General features: G+C 39.9%; 1 long non-coding RNA gene across 1 annotated transcript in view; it reads left to right on the top strand.

Annotated features, from left to right (window-relative positions):
• Nucleotides 1-5,087: 5,087 nt before the first annotated feature.
• LOC139040306 (uncharacterized) overlaps nucleotides 5,088-9,069 on the top strand; it is a 65,432-nt gene continuing 61,450 nt past the window's right edge. The window contains exon 1 of the long non-coding RNA XR_011494566.1: nucleotides 5,088-5,343. This is a non-coding gene — a long non-coding RNA (uncharacterized lncRNA). The remainder of the gene's footprint in view (nucleotides 5,344-9,069) is intronic.

Below are 9,069 nucleotides of genomic sequence, written 5' to 3'. Positions count from 1 at the left end.
ATGTCACAGCTTACATATAGGAGTTTTTTCTTTCTTTTTTGCAGTTCAATTTTAATTTTTTAACTAAAATTCTGTTAATTTTTTAAACATTTTTAAATTGTTTATCAGCTTTAACAATGTTTTTCTTTGTGGCTTCTGTATTCTTTGTCTGACTTAGAATGCTTTCCTGCTCCAAAATTATTTAAAAAATCACACCTATTTGTTCTAAAATTTCTAGGATTTCCTTGTTTACCTCCAAAGAAGTGCATCTGTCTCTGTTCTGATGATAAATATTCCATCTTAGTATCAGATAGGTCACCAGAATTAAATTTAGAAAAAGTACAACTATTTCCAGTAACTCTAGTTACTACAACATAGCTGTGTCATGCTCTGCATTGATTAAGCATCTCTCAAAACTGTTTGTACTTGTTCCTCCAGCTCCTTCCTGGCTCATGCTCCCAAAACAACTTTCCAATCATTATTTCGGTTTTCTGGAAGGTAACACTCTGCAGTAGGAAGGTAGCTAGGATCCCACCTGCACAGAATGAATGTATTCTCATGTGAAGCAACGTTTTCTGAAAGCCAGATTTCCCCTTAACATTCCAGACTTGCCAAGATGAGACCCAGCTCACGCTGGAAGCTGGAGGAAGAGTGACTTGGAATTACAGGTTAAGGAAGGGGTAAGAGCCTGTTCCTAATTTAGGTTCCCATCTGAAAGATGGCTCAGATACTTGACCCATACATAAGCCAAAAAACAGTGTCCAGGTAACAAGACCTTCCCCAGGGCAAGAAAAGGGAAACAGAGTCCGGGGGTGGGGGCGCCCAATGTTGTTGTTTTTGTGTGTTTTGTTGTTTGCTGACTTGTCTTTTCCAGGAGTTCGCTGGACCTCGGCAGTTCAGCTTTCATTTAAAGAAAGGTTTGTGGGCGTCCTGTGGGCTTCGCTTCATAAGCCTCTGCACTCCATCTATGACTTGCAAAAACAACCATGTGGGATGCTAATTCAGTCTTTGGTTTCTTTTTCATATCAAATACTGCCAACTTGGCCTTAAATGTGTGCCAGATGCGCTATGGTTTTATGATGTGATACCGTTAGGAAGTCTGGGTTAAGTATGGATGTGAGCTGGCTTCTGCTCCTGGAGCAGTTCCTGTCGCTGATGGCGACAGCACAAGCTTGGAAGTCCAAGAGCTTTGCTAGGTACCTTGGCGCGAGTGCCTGGCAGTGAACAGTTGTCGAGTCCTTGGTGACAACTGCAAGTTCTCTGGTTTGTTCTCTCCTCTCTGATGGCCGGATTTTTGAGTCCTATGAGGACTTGCAGCATTCTTGCCTGTGAGAGAGCTTCAAAAGCCTCACTGGAGTGCAATACACATTGTCAAAGCTTGTCACAAATATCCCTGGGTAACCTCCTGCTATGCACAGCTAGGGCACTGTCGCCTTTCCAATGTATATATGTGTATTTGTTTTTTGCAGGGAAAGATTGGCCCTGAGCTAACATCTGTTGCCAATCTTCCTCTTTTATTTTTCCTCCCCAAAGCCCCAGTACATGGCTGTATATCCTAGTTGTAAGTCCTTCTAGTTCTTCTATGCGAGCCGCCACCAAAGCATGGCAACTGACAGATAGATGGTGTGATTCTGAAACCGGGAAATGAACCTGGGCCACCAAAGTGGTGAGAACACTGAACTTTAACCATGAGGCCATCCAGGCTGGCTCTCCAATGAACATTTAAAGGATGTTGTCATTGCTGATGGGCAGGGAAACTGGAACATATTGAATTTTTGAGTAGGAATTGAAAACATGAAGAGAGAGAGAGAGACCCACTGGAAAAAAAAAATATAACTAGGAATTTTAAGGAGAAAGATGATTTGAATTGAAATGGACTCTTGGAGACTGAAATATATGGAGAATTTTCCCAGTTCTATACATACATTTTACAGAAGACGTATTTCAGACAAATGTGACTGTACATTATTATCATTCACATTTTTCCTTTTCCTTCTATTGCTCACAGTCAGGTGAAACAATGGCTACAGTTTGGTACTTTGTTTCTGATTTTGACCAAACCTGATCTCTCTCATGCCTAACTGATCAAAGATGTACTACTGAGTGGCGTTAAAATATTGTACTCTTAGAAAACTAACCAATGTTAGGAATCAATGAAATTTTAACATTTTTAAATCTTGAAAATCCAAGGGTAACTTGCAGGTTCTACTGGTCACTAGGCAGACTTGGATGTTGTATTTCTGAAACCCATTTGCTTACTCTGCCTGTATTCAGAGTAAATTAGAGTGACCAGAATATTTAGTGGTACTGATAATAGTAATCACAAATGCAAGGAAATCATAGAAGAAGGCAGTGATGTATCTTGGACGTTATTTCCATAATAAGATATTTACAAAATGCAGAGCAATGAGGGGGATTTTTACATTGAGTCAAAATGAGGTACCAAAGACCAATTTGTTTTCAGGATGTGGCAGGCAGCGACTCCCATTTCCTGTAATAGGGTCATAACCTCTTGCTAACAGCCTACCTTCTCTCACACCTTGTAGCTCCAAAGAGATTTATGATCTTTGCTGTGCAGAGTCGTATTTAGTGAGGGCAGCATGTACTTGTAAACTTCGAGTAGAGGCAAAGAAGATAATCCATTCCCTTCATTTCCCTCTCCATTTTTTATAACACTTGTCCTAGGGCAGAGCTGTCCAATAAAACTTTCTGAGATGATGGAAATATGATATAATATGATATAGTATAATATGTATATAATATAGAATAGGTAATATGATATTTATATAATAATATATAATATAGATATTATCATATCTAATATGATAGCCAGTGGCCACATGTGGCTATTGGGCACTTGAAATGTGGCTAATGTGACCAAAATTTAGATAGGCACCTCTGGCTAGTAGCTGCTGCTTTGGATAGTGTAGCCCTAGACTAGAGCTTAAATAATTTTCCCAGTGAGGATTGACTTGGGGAAGACAGCACTAGCCAGCACCTCCTAAATAACAGCACAGGTGAAAAAAATTGAAGTAAATGTTTACATTTTCCAGAATTTAACTTACGCAAGATTTCATAGGACCCCAGTTCTCCTTCAAGGGTTTAGGGAAAAGTCATTGATTATATAAAAAAAGAAGCTCCAATACCAATTTCTAAAATATTCAAACAAAAATGCACAATTTGATATATAAAATCTATCTCTTGGATCTTTCGGATTTTCTTCCTCTCTGAAATATGTTATATTGTTCCAAAGTGACTTACGTCAGGTTAGTGTAAATTTCGAAGCCTCTTGTATTTATCCTAAATGATAGGATAAATTTCTCAATAGAAATCTTATGTGATAGCATTTAGAGAGGAACACCTTTCTTTCTACACTTTGGTGCTCTGTGCTTGTCTTCTTTTAAATCATGGGGGAGTGAGGAATGCATGAAATTACTCTAAGAAAAATATTCTGCAACTGGATTTGCTTCATAGCTCTGGGGAGAGCAAAGTTTTGTTTCTGTATGATCCCAGATGACTGATATCTTCCCAAACAGTGTATCACCCAACGTAAGCCTTCTATTCCCAAATGAGTGATTTTTAAATATGTAAACCAGCAGTCACAAGGAGCATGATCTGTGCTGTGATTTTCCTATAAGGGACATGATATGATAAAAGGTGATACCAAGTCTTGGCAGAGAGGTTAAGAGATAGTGAGCATCTGGGAGCAAAGGTACAGGCAATAAATTTAATTTGACTTTCTGGGCACTGATTTTGTTCATTAACATACCTTGTCATACAGACATGTTCTTACTTCTTTATTGGGAAATGTCTGGGCAGGAAAGAGAGATTTAGGAATAATGCTGGCAAGTTATCCACATATGAGCAATGATGGACTAGGACCATCGACTTGTAAAAGAAGTCAAAGGAAAAGGAGCCCAGGAAGGATACAGAGAAGGAATAGGTGGTGGTGGTTGGGGCAGAGGAGAGAAGGAGGGGGAACTAGAGTATAGCCTCATGGATAGGAAAGAGGTAGTTTCCAGAAGTCATCATGGTAAACATGGAAGATAGTGGAGATGGAAAACATCCAGTAGACTATTTATATTACACATGATGAGCGTCTCGACCCTCCGTTGACTGTTTTTCCCTATCTTTGACTCCTCTCCACGCTATACCCCTGCAGATTCTCCTACGCATCCCTTAAAACTTAGAGGCATTGCCGCCTTAAAGGCAGGCAAACTTTCCTGACTCGATGCCCCATGCATCTACACTACAGGAGGAACTTCTCCATTTGCCTCTATGGCTCTAGTGCCGACCTCTGTCGTTGTATGGACAGTCCCTACATGTTTACTTCCTTCTCTATACTGAAAGCTCTTCAAAGTCATTGTGGTAGACTGATTTGCATTAAGGACTCCACTTTTTCATGTTTCTCTGTATCTGTTCCCTTTGGTAGTGCCCTTGCATACTTGGACTTGACTATGTGTCTTATTTGGGCCAATGGAATAGTAGCAAACTTGAGGTGAACAGCGGCTTGAAAAGAACTTATGTATTTTCACTTCCTCAGATTCCTGCTCCCACAGGGCTAACCCGCTGGAGGAAGAAAGTTTCCTTGGAACAGAAACAAGTCATCCTAACCAAAGCCATCCTGTACCATCCAACCCCTATCCGACTCTACCTGAATTCACAAGTGCAAAGTTTTGGGGTGATTTGTTACACAGCAATGCCTGACATGATTAAAAATTGTGCCTTACACATCTTTTTTATTCTCGCACATTAACTGCATTCTTAACACATAGTGAGTGGTCTGGAAATATATGTTGAACTGAAAAGCATAGAAGAAATGGAATGAAAATTTCAATCTGTTGCAAAGCATTTTTTCTCTCCTCTCTTTCTACCAAATGTCATGACTACGCCCCCAACTTTGTCCCTTACTCTTACCTCCGAGATCTCAGGAGCTAAGACGGTAGGGGTGGCTGTGGGAATTCCAGCATGCACTGTGTGGTTTGAAATCCACAGACGAGGGAGCATGGCTTCCTTCCTTGGCCTGCTGCCCCCACGCGCGGTGAGCAGAGCAGCCAAGCCAAAGTGGCAGCCGCAGTGTGGGAGCCCAGCTCTGCTGCCATAAATTACCCAGGGACAGGAAGGAGCAGTGAGAGTCAGCGGTTTCAACTACCTAGTAGTTCATTTTTGTTCTTGTTTTTCAGTTAGCAATCTGTAAAATTTATTGCAGAATTAAGCTCCCTGCTCCAGAGTCAATAATATTCCTGGTGCCAGGTGGTGTAATAATTCACAGAAAGGGCAGGAGTTGGAGGGAATGAGACTGATTTAGGAAGTAGACTTCCAAGCCTTATTTGCTGCTGCCTCCTCCCTGCTGCTAAAGGTCAGGTAAGTAGAGGGCTAAGATTACAGCCTCATAATATCCTTGGAGGTCTAGAATTTCTATTGGGTTTGAAATTTAAAACAAAAACTGTTTCTTTTGCATGATGGATTCCTTTCATCTTTCCCACCTCTGTTTCCATTTTAGCATAAAAATAGAAACGTTCAATTTCAGATTTTGTTTCTGGCATCTCATGGTAGAGGTACTGTAAAAAAACTTGGCCCTATGCAGGCTTCTTATAGTGCTTTCTAATATCCTAAGTAACATCAATCTCTCTGAACTGGAGGGGCCACTGGAGAGACCCTATTGTTGCATCTTCATTTATAGACGCAAACACTAAGTCTCGATGTAATTAATGATTGTTCATGTCCTGCCCAGCTACCCACCTGGGACTAGAATCTAGTTCTGATTCCCAGGTCAGGCCCCAGCTGCTTCATGCGACATTCTGCCACCGAGAGGACTTCAGTTTATCACTTTAGTCTTTACTGATTATGCATAATTCTTTAAAAAGTCGTATCTTCATCTCCTAGCATTTCTTTTTTTTTTTTAAAATGATCACTACAATGTCTCGTTACTATCATTACAATATTGTTATTATAAGTTGTATTATTTCTTAAAGAGTCTAAATCATGTGTCTGATTATCCAAAGGGATCAGAAAGCCGCATTTTCATTCCAGCTGCAAGGCACAAGCTGTTATCATTAATTTGCTTTTAGTTAGTTATCTTTACAAAGTAACTCCCTGAAAGACAATGATTGAAATGTTATATGTGGTTATTCCTCATGGTGTTTTCCATGAAATGCCTACAAAATCATCTTTGCAATCTGGGGTGCAAGTTTGGTATTTCTTAGGGGACATTTAGCAATTGGGAATTGTATCCTACAGGTTAGGTGTCTATGAATTTCTTGTTCAACATCCCCATCTACTCTTTTAGAAAATTTCGATGGAATTTCTTTCTTTTGAATCCTCTGTTCTTCTTTATTGGTGTCGGAGCTTTAGCCCCTGCTCGGGACTGGCTATAAGGCTTAGATTGGAAGGAATTGCTTTGATGTTTTTCAAAGTCAAGAAAGAATTTTACACCTCTGCGAATATCCCTTGACTGCAGGTAAAGAATGTACCTCTCTGGAGAGGTACCAATTAGAGCTAATTGTATATGACCTGATTGATCCATGGAGCGCTTAGAGTTTCTAATTGAATTTGCTATTGTCTTCATAAAATGAAGATTTGGTTTAGGACAAGTTGTGGATTGGAAAAACTGCTGCATTCTCTCTCTAACCGCAATGATACTGTGGACACAATGACCTAAAGGGGGCTGTGCAAATCCACCCTTGTCACAAAATTCCTCCCCTATTACCCTTGTAAATCAAACATGGTGTAGGAGAGCTGGTTCCCGGCATCTGCATCTGGGAGGGAATGCCAGTCCCACCTCTCAAGAGCTGACACTTTTTCCCAGATACTTGCCTGTGGGGTAGGGGTGGGAGGGGTATGGAAACTCCACTGTGTGAAACTTTTGTAACCTGACCTGGGACTGAGCAAGAGGAGCCTGGCTTCAAGCTTCACCAAGACCTTGAACCTTAGCCCAAGCTGATTAAAACTCTCAAGGTTGTGAGTCTTTTCAAGTGCACTAATTTTGTTACGTTGTGGATGGAAACCATGAAAATGGGTGTTTTGAAAGTCTCCAGCCTGGGGTGAATTTTACTTCTAAGATGACTAAACATCTGTTCAATTCTGAGATTTGGGTCAAAAATCAAGTAAATGAACAGTTGGAAAACAAATTAAACAGGCATAAGCAGTCAATAAAATGAATATACACTCTCGTGACATTTATTCTCATCGAGTTATAATTAAATGCTTAAAATTGGTATCATGTTTTCAATTCTATCCACTGGTATGTTCAAAACATAACTGAATGGTTTTTTTAAAAGTTGGATATGATACTTACTGGATATTTCAAGTCGTTTCAAAATAGGAATTGCCGGTACTTAAACTTTCTTAAGTTTACTTTTTCTTTGTACTATATATCTAGTGAGCATTCTATGATCTTCCATTGGAAACAAAATTAAATGTAAGTTTATCATCCCCCCTTTGCAAAAGAGTGTTTAAAATTTCAAACTCAATTGCCTTCCTTACCTCACACCCACAGACACACTTCATCCATCCATCTACCAAGCACCCTAGACATTAAGTTTCCAAGTGTCAGCTTTCTAAAATCCATGTTACACAATCAAGCACAAAAAAGGGAAAAAGGAAGCATTTCTTTAACCAACCATTTTTCCCTCCATTTGCATAACAACAAATTATCTACAATTGATAGTACCTGGAGTAGACGCACAGGCAGTGTATAAAGTTGTGGTGAAAGGTGTGTACTTTGAAACTAGACTGCCGAGCTCAGATTCCTGCTCTGCCACTTATTAGCTATACGACTTAGGGCAAATTATTTAAACTGTTTGAGGCCCAGTTGGCTCATCTACAAAGTAGGATAATAATTCCACGTATCTCAAAGGATGTGAGTGAAACAAATCAATCTACACATCATTTTTAAAATAGTACCTGGGTGCTATTACACTTACATATGCAGTATACATGTTTCTTTTGTAACACCCTAAATGTCTTAGGAATCTCGTATTTGTGAATTCAAGCAGTCATGAAGTAGGTTATCGTTCAGTTATGCAAGATGTGCCTAATTAAAGTGCTCCAATTTGAGGTCATTTGGAATCCACATGTCACTCTTCCCTTGAAATCAAGGATGTTTTGCTTGTGGCTCAGAGCCCTTCTGCTTGTAAAATACACATATTAGTAATTTAAAAGCCTCTGAGTACACCTTTGGAGATTTTTAAATAGTTTCTTTTCCTTCTTTTTCTCAAGCTTATAAAAATTTTATTATTCTTTTTATTTTGTTTTTGGTGAGGTAGATTGGTCCTGAACTAACATCCATTGTCAATCTTCCTCTTTTTGCTTGAGGCATATTGTCCTTGAGCTAACCTCTGTGCCACTCTTCCTCTATTTTGTGTGTGAGATACTGCCACAGCATGGCTTGATGAGCAGTGTGTAGGTCTGTGCCCAGGATCCGAACCCACGAATCCCAGGCCACCAAAACACAGTGTGCGGACTTAACCACTATGCCACTGGGCCAGCCCTAAAATTTCATCATTCTTATTGTCATGAAGAAGAAAAGCTGATGGGGATGGAATAGTTTTAGTTAGGGAGTGAATGGAAATCAACTGGCTTTAGCTGACTTCACTCTCTGGCTTCTGCTCACCCTCCATACAACCACTTAAATAGTAAAATGCTACTTTTCTAGAGTCCTTCTTATTGGGAAAAGTTTTTAAAGACCTTCTTGGAAGCTCATGGTGCTCAGGGTGCTGAGGTTTTCCTGGTTTAGGGATTTGTTTCAGGTTGTGACATAAGTCAACAAGCGTACTGCTTTCTCTGTTCCTCTTCATGGTCCTGATGGCGCCTGAGCCATTCCTTAACTTGAAGTTTATATAAGATACAAAAGAAAGGAAAGGAAAGGAAAAGAAAATAAGGGAACAGAAACTAAGCCCTCAGATTTTAAGGAAACCCATCTACTTACTCAGGCTCTATTCTCCAGGCTCTCTCTAGAACAGATGAACTTGATTAAGGTGCCTCTCTGTCAGGCAACAGGCTGAATAAATGCTCAGGTTTTCATGTCACAGGACTTTTATTCTTTCATATAATGCAAAATGGATGAATGGCCTCCTAATCCTTTTTTGG

Source organism: Equus asinus, chromosome 15 (genome assembly GCF_041296235.1).
Source record: "Equus asinus isolate D_3611 breed Donkey chromosome 15, EquAss-T2T_v2, whole genome shotgun sequence".
Taxonomy (NCBI): domain Eukaryota; kingdom Metazoa; phylum Chordata; class Mammalia; order Perissodactyla; family Equidae; genus Equus; species Equus asinus.
The sequence above is the reverse complement of the archived record's forward strand: the minus strand, read 5'-3'. Positions and strand labels throughout refer to the sequence as shown.